The 24155-nt window shown below is 41.3% G+C and overlaps 1 protein-coding gene across 4 annotated transcripts in view; it reads left to right on the top strand.

Annotated features, from left to right (window-relative positions):
* antxr2a (ANTXR cell adhesion molecule 2a) overlaps positions 1–24155 on the top strand; it is a 207684-nt gene that overhangs the window by 169931 nt on the left and 13598 nt on the right. For 2 of the 4 annotated variants that reach the window (XM_080287456.1, XM_080287455.1), the window contains 2 exons: positions 7655–7761; positions 13165–13315. The gene's annotated coding sequence lies outside the window, so the exon portion shown is untranslated. Of the gene's footprint in view, positions 1–7654; positions 7762–13164; positions 13316–24155 lie in introns of those variants that run through there. The other 2 variants (XM_080287457.1, XM_080287458.1) reach the window with 1 other exon arrangement.

Here is a 24155-nt window from a genome sequence, read left to right as displayed (position 1 = left end):
CTGTATAACTAAGTGAAATTTGAGAAATGATGATGCAGCTGTTAAACACGATCTTTGTAAGCGTTACCTTTAAAGTAATAATACTGGATTTGTGCCCCAATCCCAATTAAATCCCCATTGGGTATTATTTGTAGCAAATCAGTGTGTGCAGTAAATACTGAGGTGCATGGGTGTACGGTTATTTGGCCATCCAGTGGACCCTCTATTGGATTAAGTAAAGGGTGTTGGATGGATTGTTTGTGATTGACATTGTCTGCACATTTAAAGATATGAAGGCGTTCAATGTGCTGAAATATTGTTCCCCTTCTTATGCACAGCTATGCTGTTTGTCCAGTCTGTTGTTCATTGTGACATCAAAATGCTTCTGCAGCTCAGCTACTCCTACCTCATCACGTACGATGTTTATTGGCTGATTGAAGGATAGATTTGACATGTAATCACAAACTTTTAAGTAGCTATCACGTACAGATATTGTAGAAAACACGAGTCTTGAAATTGTTGGCACAGAACATTTAGGTTGGTTATAGGGTTGCATCTTTCAGAATCAAGGAGTATCTAAGGTCCATTTTAAATGCCACAATGTGTGCAGGCGGTTGTACTTAAATAATTGCAAGGCTTCTGCTGATCATGTACTCACTAAAATATGAGCAGCGTAAAATAGATGTCATGTAGAGAATGTTAAAGACAGTGGATTGCTGATGTCTGAAACCAGTAAGTGTTATGTACAGAAACCAGTGAATCCGCTGCTGCCCCAGATCTGGGAAAACTGTTTATGAGCTGTGGGAACCTGGCTGAAGGAATTTGTTCCATTAATACCTCTTTTCCAGCAAAGCGGTGCCAGTCTGGAGCTAGTTCTGTCTTTTGAAAATAAGCTCACATTTTAAGACATCTGAATATGGTTCTGGCAAAAGTTGAGGTCATTTCCATGGCATGAAAATTTATTACTGACAGAGTCCCAGGATCCCATCCCAAGTCAGTGGTGAATTTCTTTTGGTAGCCCCTCAGTTAGCCACTGACATCAGTGGTTCCAGCTATTTTGTCATGTCATGCTTGTGTCAGCTTTTTGCTTTCAGTCGTTGGCAAAGAAATTAAATGATTTTAGATTGGGCACCTGCACCATGTCCATGGGAGAACTCAGACCTGTGAAGCCTGGCTCACACGAGACAAGTTCGTCCAAAGGTGTTAACTGGATTGAGAGCGGGGCTGTGTAGTTTTTTCCACTTTAAAATAGGACAACAGTGAGCAAACTGTTGTCCTGTCTGAACAAAGCTAGATGAAGCTTTGTTCAGACAGGACAACAGTTTGCTCACACTTTTATAATTTTACTTATAAGACATTTAGATTTTGACCAAATTCATGGAAAAACCAACAAGGTTGAAGACAACTGTGGGAATTTGTCAACACAACTGTCTTTCTCCTTTTCTGTTACTTTTCCAAAAGCCTGTTCCTTCCTTGGTTCCTTATTCATGTTTGTTTGTTTTTCCCCTGCTAATTTATCTATTAATATTAGCTAAAAGTTAAAACTATAAATCCTGCCACCAAGTCCAGAACATTCATCAAATATGAAGTTGCAGTATACATGTCTAGCCCAATACAGAGCAACCCTGCACCAATGCTATGCCATCAATACATATAACACATGCTCATAGCATAAACCAATTAATTCTGCTTCCATTATTTATGATGTGCCTCTGTCGTTGAGGACACTGAGATGTTGAAATACACACAGCTTAGAGCCCTCCAGCCTGCCATACATAATTCTTTCTGATGAATTGTTGTACAGATGTTTGCATGTTCTGTCTGCAGACTGCAGTACACACGCTCAACAAAACCCATCCTTTCACTGTAATCCTGCACGCAGGGAGGGCGGGTGGATAAAATTAAACAGATATGCTTATCTAAACTATTTATTAAAGAACCATATCCGAGATATAATCCTAATATGTTATCCAGAGCCGAGGGGATTTTGGACGTACGTGTATTGCAGAAATCCAGGTGTATGGAGTTGTAAGTCGGAGGATTAGTAGAAAGGTTATTGTAATTTTTTAAATAACACAAAAGCAGATTTCATTATTAAAAGGCTGAACGGACCATCTGGGAGGAGGAAAGTACTTTAGTTTCATCCACTGCGATGTCCTGTACCATACCTCCATGCACCAATTATTATTATTGTTTTTCATCAGCCCCGACCACAGGGTCAGTTTAAATGAAAAGCATTTACAAAAGTATATCTGACCATGTACCTGATTTGTAGTATGAGGACACCACAGTCTCTATGAATAGATTAACAGACTGTGTTATATCAGAATCACATTATTCACCATGTACAGTGGTTTTTGCTGTAGTACTGGGCGGCTTAACCTGTACAAAGGGTACACCGGTCTGATGCAAGCACCAACCATCAACCATCTGTTGACCTTAAATGCTACTGATAAGTAATAAAAATGCACAAGTGGAGCCTTTCTACTTATATTTAAACAAGATGACGATATCGGACAGCTCCACCCAGAAACATGTACACCAACAGTGTACATGTTGTCAGTGCCAGTGGTCACCTTACTGGGAAAAGATTGAAGTTTATGTTACACAAAAATTAATAAGACTCAAAGGATGTAAATTGTTTGGTCTCAGGATTGTCCACTATCAATGACATTCATGATTTTTTGGCTTCTTCACCTGCATTGTAATAACATTTTTCAATGAGTGCTGAGCAGTAGCTACTGTTGCCTCAGTTGACCCAAGAATGCCCTTGGTTTGGACCTGGAGTCCACATCCTGCCTATCTGGCCCCTCTTAGAAAATATATTCTTAATTTCTTAATCTTAATTTGGATGAAGATGACTGTGGCGGGGCGTGGCTTGCGGATGCCGTGCAGGTGCGTCCGCCTCCTCTGCACGGCACCGCAGGCCACGCCCCTCCACAATGACATGCATTAAAAACCCAAATCTAGTTTTTGCTGCAGATTTAATTTGGAATTTGTGGTGCTTGTGGATATGCATGCATGCATATGTTTAAGGAGGCACATACACACTTTCCTAAATTAAAAAAGAAACAAAGCAAAAACTTGCTTGCATTTGAAGCATGTAGAGCATTTGTCTGAATGTCATAGATGCTATTGCGTAGGCCTGTCGATGCCTGTCGACAAAAGACAATGAATTGAACAACCTTTATTTTTTTGAGTTTCTCCATTTCCTTTATAGATATAAACAAACGAGAAAAATTAATACAATTTCAACATGACATTCAAGTAAACAGCCATTTAGGACCATTCATTGCCTCAACAGTAAGAACAAAAACGACGCTGAAAAAATAAAGAGCAAATAAAAGAATCTAACAGTATAATTTGCAGTTAAACGGAGGAGGGCACATGTAACCCAAAACACAGTACAAAGCAGGGAAAACAAAAGTGAGGAGGAGAAAGTGCTGACAGACTCGCTGTGTGTGCGCTGCTGTGCTCATATTCATCAGACTCCCTCAGCAGACTCGTGTGACACCAGCCACCTCGTTTTTGAACCACGCTTGCAGCTTTCTGTGACAGGTACGCCAGCCAGCATCACCGTATCCAACCACAACAGCCGCGACTCACGGCCCGCAGGTTCATCCGTTCTGACGGATATTTTCTGTTTGTTGCCCGAGGGATTACAGGCCCAATGAAACAAAGGCACAAACATAATGTTTTGTGTTGGAGCTGCTTCTATCTCGTGTCTGCTTCACAGACAATGCAGTTGAAAGTATTTTTTCCCCGTCTGTTTTTTGCTGTGTTGTTTTCGTGTAGATCTTGTTCAAAGTGATATTTCACCACCAGACTGGACATTATCTGCTCACAGGTTTGTGGATAAGCTGAATTTGGAAAACATTTTTAAGCTTGTGGGTGACTCCTGCTCATCCATCTGCTTTATTTTAGCAGTTTTTCATCACTCTCCCGCGAGATGAAATGAGCAAGATTTTTTGAGTTTTGGGGGTTTTTTTGGAATCTTTTTGTTAATCTTTTTATTTTCTTTTGCTAAACAGAATAATGCATGCATATATACCTAGACATATAAATACATTTGGAAAAAAAAAGTGTAATTGCAGTGTTGCAGAAAATTTGCTATTGGGAACAAAGTCTCGTTAGGGCCACCTCAGGGGTCATTATGCTGCTCAAGGACATCCAGTCAGGACTCATTGCCTGCAGAGCCAATCAGGCCTGTGACCTTCTGCTTACAGGACACACTCTTTAACAGTCGGGCCCAACCTGCCACCTCACAACATGGTCAGATCCCCCAGACTGCTCATTTCACCACGGCAGCACAGACTGCTGGTATTTACAGCTGATGAGCACGCTCAGTGGGGGCCTGTACGTTGATCTATGTGGAGAGTCACAGTCATGCTTTAGCAGGGGTAAATTCAGAGGCATCGCACAGTCGGGGTTCTCACAGCTTCAGTATTGTTTAGAGAAAAGGGGACGTTGGTGCAGAAGGTCAGCGACTCCATACACAACACAATTAGAGGAAGACACTGTGGCGTGACTGACTGCATATCTGTAAGAGATTTTCAGTAAAGGGCCTAGTGATTATGGGTGAAAGAGGTGCATGTCATGTAGTAGCAGAGAATGTTAACTAGATTTACTGAAGTACCAGAGAGGAACAATTATTCTCTGGTTCTGTCCTATGACAGATGCACAGTCTCTGGAACAATAGACTTCTTATATAAGATAAACATAGGCTAAACCTAATCAAGATGTTTTGGTGCCTCAACCTAACCGAAGAGGTAGCAGAAATGCTAAAAATATAGATTTGCCACCATCAAGATCAACATCAGTTACAGCTTTATTAGTGCCCATGTATCTGATGTTGATAGGTGCACTGTGGAGTATTAACAAGCCAGTATTGACTTTTGGTTTAGTATTCAGCTTCTAACCATCTTGTCAAAATGATCATATTTTCTTTAGCATTAAAAAAATGATTTATTTTTTTTTAAACAGTTTCCAAAAACAAGTGTTTTCGTAATAAATCAATCAATCAATCAAAGGATACTAAGGTGTGCACTTCTTGGTGTAAAATTAAATTAATCTTTGCAGAAGAATAGCAAACACCACATTGCTAACACATTTCCAGTCAGATGAGACAGAGATAAATTTGTTTGCCTCAGATGGAGTCCAGCATGTTTGCCGTGAACCTGGCCAGGACTACCACAGAGAAGGCATAGTCCTGGAGGTAGGAGTGTGAGGATATGGGGCTGCTTGAGTGCTAAAGGTGTTGGGGAGATGGTATTTTTATAGATGGGACCATAATTGCCTGTGGATACCCAGACACCCAGTCTCCAAGCCTGAAGAAAATATTTCTGCATAATTACAGTCAAGAGCATACTGCCAATATCAGTGACCTCACATGTCATCTGATATAAAGACCTTAGTTGCATGTCAAAGAAACAGGTAGAACAAGGAAACCCAGTTTGGACTGGTTTGTGAGGTCATCAAAAACAAAATCAATGTTTCTCACAGATTTAGATTGTTTGTGGTGGAGATATGTGCACATGCATATACTCTGCAAAACAGGGGAAGGAGCTAATTTCAGGTGCATCAATCACAAATACTATTCGTTGTTGGACTATTCTTTGAAGATTTTCCCTCACCTCAAATAAATGCACCTCAAATAAATTTGCATAGTTGTGGCAGACTTGTGAGGCTAGCTGGAGGTGTTTGCTATGGACCTCATTCTCATAGTTTTGCAAATAAGGCTTACAAAGCAGTGACACCTGAACCAGTTCTTCTGCTGCTGTAGACTTAGAGGAGGCCTAACAATCCCAGGTCTGCAGAGCAGCAAGGCCGTTGTGAGGCACAGTCCAAGGCAGCGGAGTGGAAGTCCAGCCGGCTAACTGATGAGATATTCTCTGAAAACGCAGGTGAATGAATTTGAAAACCATCACAATATAAACCTAGCTTGCAAGCCAGAGACCTGAGATAGGAAGCATTGAGGCTAGTTGCTCGGTAGCAACTGAACTTTCAAAATAAGAGAGCGGGAATCTAGCTCAGATGTTGATCAAAAACAGATATGTAATGTTTCTCCTAAATGGATTAAAAATCATCAGTAAAAAGGTAAAACCAGTCTCCAGATTTGATTGGCTTGCTCTTAATACATTGAGGACAATAAAGATGATCTAGTTTTAAACTATTTGACATTTTCAGGATGTTGCGCGCTGGGCACACTCAGAAACGATGGTTTCACCCTCAATAAACATGAAGCAGTAATTTTGAATAAAATGTAACTGAAGTATAAAGTAATGAAAGGTTTATTTATTCAGATAATTAGTCATTAAGGAGAATGTACTTGTGAACTGTGAATGTACAGCAGTCAAATTTGATTTGACCAGATTCCCTTAAATGCAATATTTTACATTGTATTTATGTAACAGAACGACATGAAACATTTACATGTAATTAAACAAGTTAAAGTCATTATTTTAAGCTGATTTGTTTGTTTGTGTATTCTCACATATGTTTCATACTCCATGTGTCATGGTGTCGGCCAACGCCTCTGGAGTTCCAGAGTGTCGAAGAGTTTCACTTGGCAACATTCAGCTCAACTTCAAACTCAAGAAAATATCAGAAAGATAGAGATCTTTTATGTTGCTGGGAAAACAGAATTAATTATCACCATAACAAATGTCTGCTGTCTTCATCTGTGGGTGTATGTGTTTATAAGTGTGCTCGTGTACTTGTGCTTCTGTCCAACGAAGATCGAATTTCAGACATTTGGTGAGAGGACAGCTTTACAAAGTGAGAATATTTTGGATCATCCCCAAGTCTTTGTGAGTCCAAAATGTATAACTTTTTCATTTGCGCCTATCTTTAAGGTTGGTTATACTGAAACGACTAAACGGTGTGTATTTAACGTGGCTGCAGATGCTCTCTGAGAAATGTTGATCAGGTTTGTCAGGTTGCACCTGTCGTGCTGACACTGCCAGTGCTCTCTCAATTCATTTTGTCACTAAATAACATGTAGGATATGAAGATCATTTGGAGATATTTTTATTCCTTAAGCATTTTTGAGCACCCATCTTTTTTGCAGTATACTTTAAGTCTAGTTTTTAAGTACAAACCTAAAATTAAAAGAAAAAAAGTGCAGTTACATCAGCGCCTCTACTGCTGTGTCTATCCTGTATTAACTGTTCATTTTTACTGAAAAATGAATGTTTAAATGCTTAAGCTTACACAAAGGGAGCCTATATCTCCAGGAGTTCATTACCAGATACTCAGAGTTCAGCACATGGAAAGAATCATCTAAAATCCTTTTGGCCGGTTGAGCAGTGGGCTGTTCAAAATGTCTTGGGGAGTGACTTCATCCTTCCTGCCACTTTCACACAGTAACCTCTGTTAGCCTTATGAGGATAAGTAAGAATGTGTGTCATATAATGTTGCAGAGGTTATTTTTGGGGTGTTTCAATACTTCCCTACACAATACAAAAGCAGAACAGGTGATGTGGCTAACACTTTTTGTTCTCACTACTAGCATCAGTCATCCCCAAATTAAATGAATGAAATAAAGAAGGTTAACTGCTGACTGGTCTGTGACTTTAAGCGTAAAGAATGATCAAACTTGCACATCTTTAAAAGTTTGACTACTATAATTTTTTGTGTGTGTCCTTCTTTGGGCTCTCTTCCTCGCTCTTCACAGATCACTAGCAGTCCTCAGCAGCCCCGGCCCCCGTCCCGATGATGTAATTATTTCCCAGCGGCACCTGGGAGCAACGGCCGCCATTCGGAGGCATCGCTCACAGCCAAGTATGCAGATGTTTCTAATTGCTTTCCATTACCAAGAATAACAGCTGTTTATATCTATCAGCAAATAATTCACAAGAGTTCCAGACTGTTAGGATAACATATCCCACCTGGTCACCATCACCGGTTGTCAACAGCCGAGTGCAATGCTTGCCAGGCCTCTTGTTTACTGAATCCCCCGATAAGCTCAGGCTTAGAGTCACCTTCAGCCATCTTGCTTTGCACCTCTCAGGGTTTCCTATTGTATCTTACAATTCAATCTTTACCGTTCATGACAGCGCGGCTGGTATTGTTCTCACCTTGTAACTCTGTCTGTATGTGTTTATGTGTGTGGTCCTGGTGACATGTACTCTAGCAGCAACTACCACAAAGCCAGTTTAAAGAACTTAAGCACCATGATATGCATATTTCTGACATGTAAATGAAGGTCAGGCATCATTCCAAGAGCACCGATTAAAGTTCTCCAGAAGGAGGGCCAATAGCCCAAAAGCTGCCTCTACTGTAATACTAGCGCGGTCCCCAGACCACCTAAGGGGGGTTGACCCCTGCTGCAACAATAGAATCAAAGACAACATTGTCATTTCTTATAGACAGTATTTAGTTCATTTTGATCAATTTTTTTTAATTGACCTAACAAAGTACCTTTTTAAGATTCTATTTTGGTGTTTTTATCAATGTTACTGATTACATCAAAAATGTTAAATACATAAACAAATGTAAATGTAACAACTATAATTCAAACACACACACGGTTAATTGTTTGAATTGAGAAATTCAAAGCAAATTCTTGATAATAACCAGTGTTGGTCAAGTTACTTGAAAAAAGTAATCAGTAACTAATTACTGATTACTTCCCCAAAAAAGTAATCCCGTTACTTTACTGATTACCGTATTTTCACGACCATAAGGCGCACTTAAAAGTCTTAGATTTTCTTCAAAAAGTGCGGCGCGCCCTATAGCGCGGTGCGCCCTATGTGTTGTAAGGAGGACGTAGTAGAGAACACCATGAGAACGTTAAAGGGTGAAGTGTGGGCGTTGATCGTATATACCGGGACAATCGCACATACCTGTATAAAAGAACAGGTATGTGCATTATGCAGGACATCGTTGTTTTAACAACCCTGAAAATGGCAAAGAGACACGCTTACGAAGCACAGTTTAAACTGAAGGCCATCAGCTACGCGGAGGAACATGGAAATCGAGCAGCGGCGAGAGAATTTAAGATTAACGAATCGATGGTTCGCAAATGGAGGAATCTGGAAAACAAGCTCCGACAGGTCAAGAAAACGCAGCTGAGTTTCCGCGGACATAAGGCGAGGTGGCTCGAGTTGGAGGAAAGACTCCAGCGGTGGATCATCGAGCAAAGCGCGAGCGGGAGAAGCGTTTCGACGGTCACCATTCGGCTAAAAGCAGTTTCACTAGCTGAAGAGATGAACATTGAACATTTCCAAGGAGGTCCGTCTTGGTGCTTTCGTTTTATGAAACGGTGCCATTTTTCCATCCGGACCAGGACTACGGTAGCGCAGCAACTTCCAGCGGATTATAAGGAAAAGCTGGCCATCTTCCGCTCCTACTGCAGCAAACACATCGGCGACAAAAACATCCAGCCCAGCCACATCACTAACATGGACGAGGTCCCGCTCACTTTTGACATCCCGGTGAGTCACACTGTGGAGAAGAAGGGGACCAGCACGGTAGTGATACGCACAACGGGGCACGAAAAGTCTTCTTTCACTGTTGTGCTTGGCTGCCATGCTAATGGACAGAAACTGCCGCCTATGGTGATTTTTAAGCGAAAGACTTTGCCTAAAGAGAAGTTTCCAGCAGTAATCATCATTAAGGCAAATGAAAAGGGCTGGATGGATGAGGAAATGATGAAAGAGTGGCTGAGGGAGGTGTATGTAAGGAGACCAGGTGGTTTTTTCCACGCATCACCATCGCTGTTGATCTGTGACTCTATGCGTGCCCATCTCACAGCCGATGTGAAAAAACTTGTGAAGCAAATGAACTGTGAGCTTGCTGTCATTCCGGGAGGCCTGACAAAGGAACTCCAACCGCTGGACATCGGTGTGAACCGCCCGTTCAAAGTAAGGCTGCGAGCGGCCTGGGAGCGATGGATGACCGGTGGAGACCACAGTTTCACTAAGAGTGGAAGGCAGCGCCGGGCGAGTTACGCCACAATTTGCCAATGGATTGTAGATGCTTGGGCTAACATGTCTGCTGGCACTGTTGTTCGAGCTTTCGCAAAAGCCGGCATCATTTCCGAGGAGCCGCACGGCACGGAAAGTGACTCTGACGGTGAAGACAGTGAACCTGGCATGTTTGATGGAGATTTAGCGCAGCTGTTCAATTCAGACACAGAGGATGAGGACTTCGATGGGTTTGATTGGTACTCACATTTTTATCATCAAACTTTGTTTTGCTCCTGCTTTATTTTTAAATACGCACACTTGTATGCTTGTGTGTTGTTGATGATGACGATTACCGGCAATAGAAATGTGAGTAAGGTACCGAATTCAGGTTTGCTCCCGCTTTATTTTTAAATACGCATACGGTACTTGTATGCGCCCTATGGTCCAGTGCGCCTTATGTGTGTGTTAAATACAGTAAGGGCACACATAACTGAGACTGCGCCTTTTAGCACAGTGCGCCTTATGGTCGTGAAAATACGGTACTTATTTTCAAAAGTAATTAATTACTTAGTTACTTAGTTACTTTTTAAAAACACGATTTACAACCTGAATAGGTGATAAAGCGATAGATCTTTCAGCCCAATTCTACTTTTTCTGCATAATCCATCATACAAAATGTAATCAAATGGAAAAGTCTCTTTTTAAAACTTGTTTTATTCGTTTTAATCTTTTAACTTTATGCATCAAGCAAAAATGTAATTATATGCAACATTCTCTGACTGGAAGAAATTTGTTTAATATTTAAACCTATTTTCTGCACATTTCAGCACATAATTTTTTTTGTGTGTGTTTACACTCAGTCTTTCAAATAGATGCAAGTAAAACACAGCAGAAAATAAATAAAGTCACAGACTAGCAGTCCTTTTGCTCTATTTTCACCTGTAAAGCAGGAGTAGGGTAGGCGGAGGTTTACCCTGGTGCAGGTGTGCCGCAGCGGTCAGTGGAAGAATCCACGAGTTTCTCTGTGAGTTTCCCATTACGTCGTAGCGCACTCGGTGCTTGCTCGGAAGTTTAGGGGGTTTTTTTCGCTGTAAAAAAACGTTTTCTTCCCATGCACAACGCTAATGGACACTAATGTTTTTGTCACTTTTTATGGAATCAAACTCAAAGTAAGGTCCGTACTTCCACGCTTTAAACGCTGCACGCTCATACTCTCTCCCGCACTCGATATATGATCCACTGTTGATCTGCACACAGCTGTTGTCACGAACGTCGCACTTGCTTACGTCACTGTCATGAGACATTTGCACAAAAAAATCACGGTTTTAGTAACGCAGTGACGCAGCGTTCCTACGGGAAAGTAACGGTAATCTAATTACCGTTTTTGCGATAGTAATCCCTTACTTTACTCGTTACTTGAAAAAAGTAATCGGATTACCCATCCCATCTCTGATAATAACACATCAATTTAGTAAATGAAAGTATAAACAGAGCGCTCACTACCACAGACCTCTTAAAATTCACCACACAGTTGCCAACAACAGAACAAGGAACACGTTTACAAAAACCCATGAAACAAACGATTCTTTTCTATTATTTTTATTTTGACTTATATGCTCTTGGCATTTGATGTGCAAATATGCTGTTGCACATTTTTTATGTTCTTTGAAGAAAGGGGTGGTCCCAGAACTCATTGTGCTCGTGACCTTTATGATTCGATCTCAGTTATTATCACTCCAAAGAGGGAAGGGGACTATAATTTCTTCTCATCATATTGCACACTTTAATCACGCTCAGTTAATTTGAGGTCGTGGGCATTACACATTAACTGTATGTTACAGGCAAGTGGCAAAGTTCAGGGCTGAAAAATGAAGCCACTGTGCAAGTTCCAAAAACTGCAGTTCCTCCAATGAACACACGAGGCTGACTCAAAAGGCGAGTAACTCCCCCTAATGTTTTTTTTCATGTTAAAATGTCCACATTCACAGTTGTTACAGCCCAACATGTTCCCATCTTCATAACAGCTGGAGAGCAGGTGATTTTATATGTAGGTGTAATGATACAGGTATACCTCACAGATATTATGCTTTGGTGTGTGTGTGGTACAGCCCATGCAAGATTTTGTGATTAATTTGGGGTGATTCAGATTCTTGTTTTTTTACTTAACAATGATTAGCAGACTATGTTCACTTTTTAATAACAATCCACAATGTATATTCAGGAATAACCATCGTGTGCTGACACACCTTTGAGGACCCAGTTTTGTAGATACTTAGAAATGTGATTGCATAAGGCCTCAGCTTAAAGATGTGCTTTCTGAGTATTTCTCTTTGGAGGGAGCCAGTCAGCAGCTGGTTCCACGTCTTTGCCTGAGTTGTTGTGCTGCCAGAGTGAGCAGACTCGCTGTGACTACGGAGCTGTTTTATTTCTAAAGTGATGACTTAGTCGCATGGTGCTTTAAATATTATTGGCTTTGCAGAACCTCTACCATTTCTCTTCATGGGGCATCGACCTTAATTTAGTCTATCAGTGAAATCAGGGAAGCTCATCGCCATCTCTCCCTTTTACCTCCACGCTGCCTCTCTTTATGCTTCAGACTGTCAAGTAGCCTTCAGCATCCACCTGTGAGTTTAACATGTCTGCCATAATCACGCCCCAGTTTGAAATGCATAGAATTTTTATATTTGGGGTTCCTTTCAGAATGGAAAGAAAATGGAACAACAGCACTGAAAGCAGTGGCAGTGTCCTGATATACCTTTGGTCTCGTGATGGATTGCCGACTTGCCCAGGGTGTACCCCGTCTCTCGCCCCATGTATAGGTAGCTCCTTTAATACTTGCCCATTGCTGTATTTTTACATAAACAAGTGTAAAAGCCCCCCAAATCTAAAAGAGCTAAACATATTTATAGCAGGATGTCACAGATGTTTACATTAAAAACAACATGCTGACTAGAATAGAACACCAGAAATGAAGTCTGCCTTTCAAGCAACAGTCCTGTTGTCCCTCATTTACGATGTAAAGGCCCAACCCAGTATTGTGTGTGTGCACTGTCTGACATGCTGGCTGTTGGGAATGAGCCATCTGACGGGGAGTGACTGCCAACAAGAGCAGAATGTCATTATGAGTGGAGGCTGCTGCGGGCCTGCCACCATCATAGGGAATTCATCACCACAAGTGATGATGATAATGGACTTTGCTGCAAATGACTTTGGATGAGCAGTGTTTTTGGCAAGCGGCACGGGATCTGACTGGAATTTTTTCTCCGTACCTCAGAAACAGAAGAGAAGGCTACTGGAATTCCAGCTGGGATACGGAGAGGCCGGCAGTAGAAGCGCTGACACTGTAAACATTTAGTAACATTTTGGTTAACTGCAATTTGGTGCAATAAATGAACGTATTAATTGGTTACAAACTACTTTCTTGACCTTAGCCACATGTGTCAGTCATTTTTAACCATTTCCTATGTTTCCTAACGACGTTTCCAGCAACATGGCAAACACTGCTTTGTAACATTTTAATAAATCGAGCTCCATAATTGGCCTTTTCCATCACATTTGCTACACAGAGAGCCCAGGGATTCAAAAATAATTGTCCAACTTTGCCAGAGTGCTCAGAGCAAAACTCATCAAGTGGTAAATTCTAACCGCCTAGCATCGCCTCCACAGGAGAACATAGCTGTGGGGAGGTGAAAAACTGTGACGACTCCATTATGATCTACAGGAAAAGGAAATCTAACGAGGCTGTGGCTCATTATAAAAAGTGACAAACAACAGTTAGTTGGGATCACGGAGGTTTTATCACAATTCTTTTAGTCAGTCCCTTTCAGTGAGTATGAAATGCCTCATTAAAGCAGCACACTTGAAAGCTTGCACGAATCGATGTGAGATCAAAATGCAGGTTGCCGTCATGAGAGGGGACATTTCATGTGCAAATTAAATATAAGGTGAAACAGCTCGGCGATAGACTGTTAAACACATAATTAGCAGATTCAGCCCCTTTTTTTTCATAAATGCAACATTCTGTTCATGCATATTCAAATATGCGCCCTGCGCTGCCATTTTAATTGGTTAAAGAGTTTCAACTGACAACAGAGAGGAGAGTGTGGCGGGTCTTTTCGGCGACACTCTGGACTCGCCTGAAAGAGCCGTCAGTCTGTCTGTCATGCAAAACATCTTTCGGGGTTTGTTTACCAGGCATGCAGTGGAGTGAGTACTCTCTGGCTGCTAATGTGACAGTTGCACTCTGGCTTTCAGTTCAGTGGACATGTTGTTTTGGAGAGAAAGCAGGAGGATGGTACCCAACTTATCTGATTACCGATGATGTACATCACACATCCCCGACCGACTTTGCAGCGAGTCAGCCAGGCGAGAAGGAAAGGATGTTGGATATCTGTAAACAAGGCTTGACTGACGTGGCGGCAGACGATTTGTGAGGCTCAGCTGAAGAACTGTGCCACATGCATGCCACTGAACTGAAGGAGATCAGAGGAAAGGCAGGCACACAGCAAGACAACACGGACCAAATTGGCAGTGCTTTGTCACCTTTGTGTGCAGCTTTGTGACACACTTTTGTCTGTTTTTTTAAAATACATCACAATGATAGAAAAACTCTGATACATACATTTACAATTTATGCAAAACAGAAAATTACATAACAATACACACATTTAGAGATTAATGTGAAAAGATGACATTGTTAAATGGACGATGAGTTAAGGAATGATGGATAGATACACAAAGCCTTTGTGGTCAAATCTTAGTCATGTTAGCCCAAAACCATGTTCCACCCTGAAGTTTTAGGCTTTCCTCTACTGTGTGAATTTAGCCAAAAGAAAAACAAACTTCAGCAATATTAGGTAAAATAATTTGTGAGAGTTTAAAGATGTCTGTTTATAAAGTTTCTCCCCTTCAAATATTTCATTTGAAGTTTTTTGCAAAATTGAATAACTGGGTAATATCATCAGCTTAAGGCTCAGTATGTTCCTCACTAGACCATTAATTGTCCATCAGCTCATGTGTGTAAACTCAAACTCCTCCCTTTATATGATAGCCCTTCCATTCATGCATCCATCCATCTTCTACCATTTATCCGGGCGTAGGTCACAGTATTCTAAGCAGAGATGCTAAGACCTCCTCGGCCATCTCCTCCAGCTCTGCCAGGGAGAAGTAGGGGCATTCACAAGCCAGCTGAGAGCTTGAATCTTTCCAGCATGTCTGCCAAGGCTTGTTCTCCCAGTAGGACAGGCCCAAAGCACCTTACCTGGGAAGCATCCAGGAGACATCCTGGTCAGATCCCCAAAACATCTCATCTGGCTCCTTTTGATGTAGAGATGCAGCTGTACACTGAGCGCCTCCTCGGGCTCCTCACTCTTTGTAAAGGAGAGATGCTGATATTGAAGTGTGCACCTGCAGGAAGAAGTCCTTCCTGCTAAGCAATATTGAGAACTGAAAGCTGGCCAATGAGTCAGCCTCCACAGATGAAAGACATCAAAGCCCCGGGCTAGCTGGTTAGCAACGAGGTAACTTTCGGAATGAAAGCAAGGAGGTTGCCCACCAGTATATTAATTGTGCATGAAACTAAAGAGATCAAAAATAGCAGTCATACATATTTATATTGACTACCTAAATAAAATCTGTGTGTAGGATCAGAGCTTTGTGCACTGCTGTCTCAATTTAACTGGAAAATTGAATTATACTTTTGCACTCGTATAGTAGAGGAGGCACATCATTATCTAAAATATTATTGTATGTGGAAGAATTAAGAATTAAATTGGCCTAATCCAAAATGGCCAAAAAAGGGACCAAAACCCCAAAGAGCACCAAAAGAGCATTCTCCATGTAATCCTGACTCTTTAACATATAAACATTTCTAGTCTAGAGTGGAAAGGCAACAGTCCCCTCTCTCTATCATCATGAAAAGCTGAAAATCTCAAATTAAAGCAAAGCAAAACTGATCTTAGTGGCACATCTATACATCAGCTACACTTACTGCATTAAAAGCAGTTGTTAGGTGCTTTCTTTCCCTTTTACGTTCTCTCTGATTGTCCCACATACATCCTGTTGCCCTGTGTAACACACGAACAGTATGTTAGAACCTAAATATGCCTGGGTTTATTGGCAGATGTTTTTTCATGTTACAGAGTACAAAGTCATTTCTCTACACCGCTCCTATTGTTATCATTTCATTCATGGGTAACTCGTGATTCATCGTGTACTCTTATTTTTCTCATGGCTAAATAATGCCACAGGGACTGTGCTAACTGTAACCACCCGTAATCTCAATTTGCAATGCATATGTTTCAAAAAGAGCCTCACATTCAGTATACAAACCCCCCCCATGAGCACTGAGGCAGCAACTGTGTATCACAGGTCCATTAATATGCATAGCTTTGCTAAAAGCGCCAAAGTGACCTACATGACAAGGTTCAGTATACACTCCAACTGTGTGCTACACTTGTGGGACTTAGCTGCGTGTGCTACCTTAATTAGTGTCGTCTTGCCACGGATGGCTTTTTTCTGGAGAGGCTGTTGAACTTATCCGCACACTTGTAAGCCCAGGTCGGCGTAGGTCACCTAGGTCACTCCGAATACCTGGTCCTCGACAGCTTGGGCACCTCTCCAGTGCCAACAAAATGGTTGCCATTAGCCTGTAGAGGATGACCGCTAACATCCCCATTAGATGCACTTTAAACTCCTGCAGTGTGTCCCAGCCATCCAACAATGACACTCTAGCTCTTCCTGGTAATCCCAGAGGCCCTTCACTGACAGGATGTATCAATTAACAGATTTGTTTGCTTTCCTCTCCCCCGGTCTCATTTGCATAGCAGCCGACTAACGTACCGCTCGAGTTCAAGAGCACTGTTGACATAGTGTTTTTCGTTTTTTTCCTCTTTCTCTACAGCAGGCATCAGAAGGGCCAGAAATGAAAAATTACCATACATATTACAACTCGGCTGCTCTGTTGATCCAAAAGTATCCAACAGAAATGGTTTGCAGCACAGGAAGTTACAAGATGTTAGCAACCGCTCCAGGGCGAAGCATTGTTGACACTCATTCCTGTTCAGTCTTTGTCAAAGGGGAACTTAGCATTTCCAATGCTAAAGGACAGCTGTTGCTGGCAGGCCTCTTTCTCACTGTTTAAGGCGGTAATCTGTCAGGGCGGTATCATAGCCAGTGTGCTCTACCCCTAGGTGGAAGCAGACAAATGTGGCTCGGGGCTCCATGCATAGCAATGAGGCCAGACAGATGTAAAAATCCACTGTGGTTTTACAGCCTCGGTGCTCTGTGTCTGTTTGCCTGGATCCTCAGCTTCAACCTCTTTGAACACATCCTATCCCATGATGCAACAGTGTTACAAGGGAACATTTATGCTGTTTGAGTGGAGGCCTTCAGCGTGATCCAGAGAGACGGCAAACAACACACATTTAAAGTGTTTTTGTTGTTTTACAGATTCTCATTTAAGCAAGGATATTTTTCGAGACTCGTACTTTTACAGGTTTCTAAACATTTCTGTTACTTTTGTATGCATTTTTCTCTTTCACATAGTCACTTGGATACATTGTTGTCCAATGAAAATGAGGGTATTCATAAACTGAACGCAAATGTAATTCATATCCATTTGCTTGTAAGTGAATAAAAATGACTCATGGGATGGATGGTGAGACAGAGAGCATTTACACACATTGTCAAATTAAAGATAAAACCACAAGCCTTGGGTGCAACATGGTGATCCAGCAGTTTTGCGGGGTCATATTTCTTGCATAGTTTCGGCAATCACTTTGCTGTGGCCTTCAGTCCAAAACCAGAATTATCAAGGTGCTTTTTCTTTAAATTTCCCACCCATTTGGATATTAAGCACTAATTTACCATCAATCCACCATGCAAAAATACCCAGGGTCTATGCTCTCTTCTTTTGTGACTGATCAGCCACTCCTACACAAGTTCATTTCATTGTTCTCATGTTTTTGTGTGAATTCTGCAGGTTTGGGGGAAAGCAAAAGTAAAAACTATAGTGTGATATTAACTGAAAGCTAACTGTAATTATAATACATGGGAAAATAACCTAAATGTCACCTTGATTGGAATCACCCTCAGTCACCATCTACCAGCACAACCCTACCGCATATCTAGATGTGATCATTTAGGCTTTTTAAAAAGACTGCAGCCTTCAATGTCCACACACATGCAGAGAAACATACACACACTGACAATCCCAAAGATAATTATCTGCACCACTTGCATACTGTTCTCATGATTAGGTGTCAAAGTTCAGTAGCAGATAATGACTGTCACCACACATCATTACCTGCCTGTACAATTTGTGCTTAGTTGGGAATCGGCACACTCGGGCCTAACATATTTAGAAATGTCAATCACATTGAACTAGCAGGGAAGCGGGAACCAAATGTAAACACAGGGAGTATTTTTTGACACCTCACATAAGGGCGCAAGGCAAATTAGTCAGGAAATGACGCCGTAAATATGGAGTCTATCCCACTGCTTAATTTAGCTAAATATGCTAAGGTCTTCTTAATTATAACCACAGCAATTTCCATCACGGCTGCTGCTAGTTTAACTGCAGCATCTTGCAAATCACTAAATTGCAAACTTTTCTTTTTCCAAACAAGCCTGCAACTATGTTGATGTCTATAATTAACATATTTTTTCTAATCTGACAGAAATTCCTGGACAACAACCAGAAGCCCTTGTAGCTGCCTGAGTAAAAATATAGAAAGCTGAAGTCTTTTTCTACATATCCCATCTGCCTCTGTATCCATCATGTGAATATGTGACTTCTTTAATGGTTTTGGATAGATTGAATTAGATGGATGCAAACATGTACGGTGTGAGAGAGCTACTCAAAGCCTAAAAATGGAAAAAACTATTCTATTAGATATACTTTGTATTCTTAGGAGTTTATTCTGTCTGATGGTGTGCAGGATACTGAGAAAAACATAAGGCAGTACAGCATAAACGGTTATATCTCCCTATGTTTTTCTTTGCGTTTAGCAGATTACATATTTACAGGACATGGGTGATAAGTGAAACACAGAGTGTTTTTGTTTATAGCATATTGAGGCACCACTTTCAAATGGTTTTGGACAACATTAGAATTTTTGCTACTGCCATGCTAGCATGTTGAGACAGAAGTTACCATATTTAGAGAGGGTTTCATGCTAAGTTGTTAGCTAAGGCTTTTAAGTTTGGGTAGCAACAGTGTTGGGGTCATTACTCAGAAAATGTAATGGATTACACGTTGCTCGTTAGTTTTCTTAAAAATGTTCCATATGTCACATAATTAGTCTGTTATCAAGACGAAACAGAAGCCAGGTGGACTTCCTCCATCTGTGCCACAACAATGAGCTCTCTTTCAGTATCACTTAGATCAGCAGTCTCCAACCTTTTTTGCACCACGGACCGGTTTATGCCCGACAATATTTTCACGGACCGGCCTTTAAGGTGTCGTGGATAAATACAACAAAATAAAACTAATACCGGTACCGAAAAAAAGAAAATTTATTCATAACACACGTGAAAAGACCCAGGAAAACAGAGTTAACGATAAAAACGATAACAAAATAACGCTGAAAACTGATAAAAACCCTGAAAACCATACATTTCACACCTGAGCCTCAACTCTCGCGGCCCGGTACCAAACGACTCACGGACCGGTACCGGTCCGAGGCCCGGGGGTTGGGGACCGCTGACTTAGATCATTTCCTGTCACCATCTTAATTCAAAATAATCTTGTCTTCTTCTGCATCATCGCACCATGCAGTGCTCCTGTGTGGAAGCATCTGCATTGTTGTGTTTATCCTGGGTTTTCTTTTAATTAGTCACTCGTCTGTGAAAGCTGTTCATTCATGCAGTTCTGCTCTGCATGGCAGGGTAACTTTAAATGAAGCAAATAAGAAAACTCTGCAACTCTGTCTGAGGTTTGGAGAGAAAAAATGCGACTATAGGTGAGGCTGCACCCGCACACACCCAGTTCAGTTGACACATCTCAAAAGAACCCATTAGAGGCCCAGTGTATAAAATGAAGATGGACTACTGTAAGTGACAACGTGAATCATGGGGGCATATAAAGCAGCCTCTCAGCCGAATGCTAATGATTAATGAGGCACGTGGGTAAACCTAGCTGCACATTGCTTCTTCTCCCACGTGCAGTTGCCATCTGCAATAAAATGTTCTCTTAAAGTTTGAAAAGTTAAAAAAAAAATCTGGATTGTAGATCTTTAAACCAGCAATCCGTGGCTGACAACTATAGAGGCGTTTTGAGACTCATAAAACGAAGACAGCTTTGGGGTGCTGTAATATTTATTTATTTATTTAAAGAACCTTGAGGTGCATATTGAGTCTCTTCATCTTGGCTGAATCCCCAAAGAGTTCCTAGTTTTTATGGTGCAAGTCACACATAGTGTGTTTTCAAGCCTCTTATCAACACTTCAGATTAGCAGGCCTGCAGTTCACACATTTTAGTTCTTGGCCTGTTAGGATCCTCAGAAACATGGTCCTTTGGACATGGTCACACTGCCAACAGATGGTGAGAGCATCTTTAGGCTTAGCGGATGGAGAATGACAGCAGATAGCTGAGTGTTTTGCTTAAAGAGACCCTTCCCCAGAAACATGAAACTCTTCAGGTCAGTGAATGAAATGTATGTTCCCCTGAGGCATAATTACTGTCAGATTTCAAACTTGTGTGACCATTCGTGGATGTTGTGGGGATGCGACTTTCATCAAGTTACTTAAATGCATAAATGCGACGATGAAGATGATGCCTTATGATGTTAAAAGCATTGATTGACAAACTGTTTTGCAGCATGTTATGTCAAGTCTAAAGATTTTCTGTTGTGGGGTCAAAGGTTAACAGTTTTTTGGTAAACTAAAAATACATAATGCTACTGTGCTTTTGTGGATTAAACTGCCTCTGCTTTAAATGAATAATATTCTAGTTCTCATCAGTGATGCAACATTTAGCACAATGTATCAGTTTTGTCTATGTTGATTTATTGTTACATTACATGCTTCAGTTGATATAAAGTTTTCTTCATTGAGATCCACATCTCTTTTTCAGTGGTGGCCCTATAACAGTATATAACAGGCACATAATACAATCACACATTATGCATGTTCATGTAGAATATGGAAAATGCCAAATTAGCCCTAAACACTGCTGTGTGATACAACCAAAATCAGATAGGGGAATCCTTGTCAAAATGATTATCTATTGTCATCATGTTTAGATTTAAAAAAAAATGTTATTTAGGTTTGTGTAGAATGTGTCTCATAAAAGTGAGACAGGCTTTTTAAACAATAACTCAAATGGTCAAATATCATGTGCGCTCTGTTTAATCTTCAGTTCCTGATCACTTTACCTCTGAACAATGCTCATGTGCAAAGGAAACAAGCAGGAGACGAGCGTCTCCTTGAGTCGTAGCGTCCCACAATATGTCTAATGAGGCATCAGGATAAAGTAGTTTGTTGTCTCGCGTAACCAGATGGATGTAGGCCGTGATTAAAACCAATTAACTCTCCCCCAGATCTAAATAACTTTTCTGTCATTAATGCACATATTTTACACCTCATTAGAGGCACCGTGATTGGAGGTGGAAAAAAAATGAAAAAGAAAGGAGAGGGGGGGAAAGGGGGAGTCATTTGCATTTTAGAGTCACAATATGCTTAGGAAGGGAAAACAGGATATTCATGCAGTGAGGAGAGAGAACGCGAGATGATGGAAAGAGCTTTAAAACAGTCCAGGCCACATCTGTGTGTGCTGAACAAGCTTCGGGAGGTGACACATGACTTCTTCTAATTAACTGGAAGATTTTTTTTTTTTTCTTTTTGGGGGGAGCTGTTGAAATCCGAATGGCCACTGCAGTCATCACCCTTCTCCCTCCCTTTCCCTTTGCTGAAATGTGCATCGTGGGGTGAAACGGGCAAGATGTTAACTAATTTTATTTTTAATCTTCCCTTTTGCCGCCGAGCGTGTCGTTCGGGCATCACGTCTTCTGAAATTTCCTCGCCTCTTTCATGGAAACATATTGGGGCAGAATTCGCCAGCTGTCGGCCTCTTCTCCCTTCTGCTGCCATTATCCTCAGGCCCCACCCCGCCTTATGGCCGGCCAGCCTGCCAGGAACGGGGCCCGTCCAAAATCAAAAGGTGGCTCTTTTCAATTCAGGCCACCATCATACGTCCCCCAAACTGGAACCCCACCCCTCACCCTCATCCACCCCCACCCATCCACCACCCGCGTGTACCACGTGTCTATCTTTGTTCCCACAATGCATATCCTACACAAGGCAGAGCTTTGGCTCTCTAACTCGTGATAGTGCCGCTCGTGTGACCGTACGCCAACCTTTCCATTCCCCCGCCCTCCCCTCCTTCCACTATACACTTCCTCAACCAACCTCATCACCCCTCAGCATGTTCTTCCGTGTATAGGGATGCATACAAGTTATAGAAGATGATTTCACAAGCAAACCCCTCCTGCGTGCACTTCCTTCACCTTTAATATGTTTCATTTTTTTATTCACACAAATCAAGAATTTCCTGTCATTACAAAGAAGATTTTTTTTTAATACACAAGGTTTAGTTTAAAAGTGTGCGACTAGTGTCATTTGTTACTAGTCACAACAGTCTTTCTTGTATTGTCTTCTCCTTTTGAGTCTGTGTGGGTGTATGGGTAAAGCTGTCATCAGTGCCAAGGAGGTAAATCAGTGATTCTGTTTGTTTGACTTTTGGAAAAAATAGATGCATTGGCATTAAAGTTTTATCACAGGTATGGGATTGGACAAACCAAAGCTCTTTTAAAAGGAAGACTCGCCACTCCTGATTATCTAAAACTGCATGTATATGATAGTGCAATTGCTTAAAGTACTTAGAGACTAGTTTTTAAAGCTGGGGATCAAACCACCATTGCACATGACCCCATGTCACCTCCTGCTTGTGGTAGGCCCACAGGAGGAAGTTTTGAGTGTTTCGTAAGGTGGTTCTGACAACCTCCTTCTGACAGGAGGCCGTGGGGAAAGATATATCTCTCAGTTGGCTTGGGAATTCATCGGTGTACCTCTAGATGAGTTGGAGGTGGCTGGGAAAGGTAGGTCTGGGCTGGTCTGCTTAGGATGCTGCCCCCGCAAAAGCAAACCCAGGTAAGCAGTAAAAATGTTCAAATGTCCTTCTGGATCCAGGGAATCAATTCAGCCATGCTGTGAAAGTTTTGTTGTTTGTTGTTTGCCTTGGTGCAGATACCCGGGCGCAAACTGTTCTTGTTACAAATTGTAGTCCTAGTAAGTACTTCCTAAACACGATTTATTCATATGTTCTTCATTTAGTTTCTGGTTGTGGTACTTGATGGATATTACTGCCCATAATAAGTAGCCAGTTGTAAAAGACTAAGAAAAAAAGAAGTACATTATATTTTTATTAGAGTTGGACACTCAGTGCGCTCTTCAGGGCTACAAAGATTTCTTAAAATGGTGTTAGTCAAACATTTATCCAATTTACATATAAACAAATCATTATAGCAAATTGATTAAAATTTCCTAATTTGTGAATTAATGTAAAAAACCAAAAACACACTGAATAATCATGCTGTGCGCTAGTCTGAATTTGCTCTCAGTTATTAAGTCTTTATTATTAATGTAATGTGTACCAGTCCTGCAGCGGATTCTGTTAATATCTCACTCGCATTAAGCGAGTCTGTCTCTTGTGCAGCTTGTCCAGTGGATTATCTAAGGATGAGTTACTTCCTCTGCCCTCAGGCTCTATGTCATATGCTGTTTTAGGACCTGGGGGACTGAGGGACCCGTCCCTGTTGTTTTCTAATGGAATATAGTTTCCACTGAGACCTTTGAGATGACTGTATGCAGTGCTGCCACTTGTCACAATCAGGCCTTGTCTTGAATTCAGAAAGCCTTGTCAGAATGAGAGGGAAAGAGAGTTTGATTTGGAAAGTGCTTGTCATAAACAGGGTTTTAAAACTTCCAGAGGTTGCTAAGGTGACTCGGAGTACTTTAGTGTGCCATGAGTTAAGGTTGTCTGTAGACATCGTGATGTCAAACACTGTCTTAGCAGTACCACAAACTGTACAGATGCATAGCAAAAATACAGAAACATTTTAATAAGTGATAAGTAGGAGACTAATAAAATACAAGAATTTCACCACACCGTAAGTCTTATGTTTTTTCTTTAAGGCATTCACTGCACACATGCAGTCAAGTTTTACCCCACACACTGTTAGTAAGGGCGACATTAGCCACAGACTA

Source organism: Astatotilapia calliptera, chromosome 12 (genome assembly GCF_964374335.1).
Source record: "Astatotilapia calliptera chromosome 12, fAstCal68.1, whole genome shotgun sequence".
Lineage (NCBI taxonomy): Eukaryota > Metazoa > Chordata > Actinopteri > Cichliformes > Cichlidae > Astatotilapia > Astatotilapia calliptera.
The sequence above is the reverse complement of the archived record's forward strand: the minus strand, read 5'-3'. Positions and strand labels throughout refer to the sequence as shown.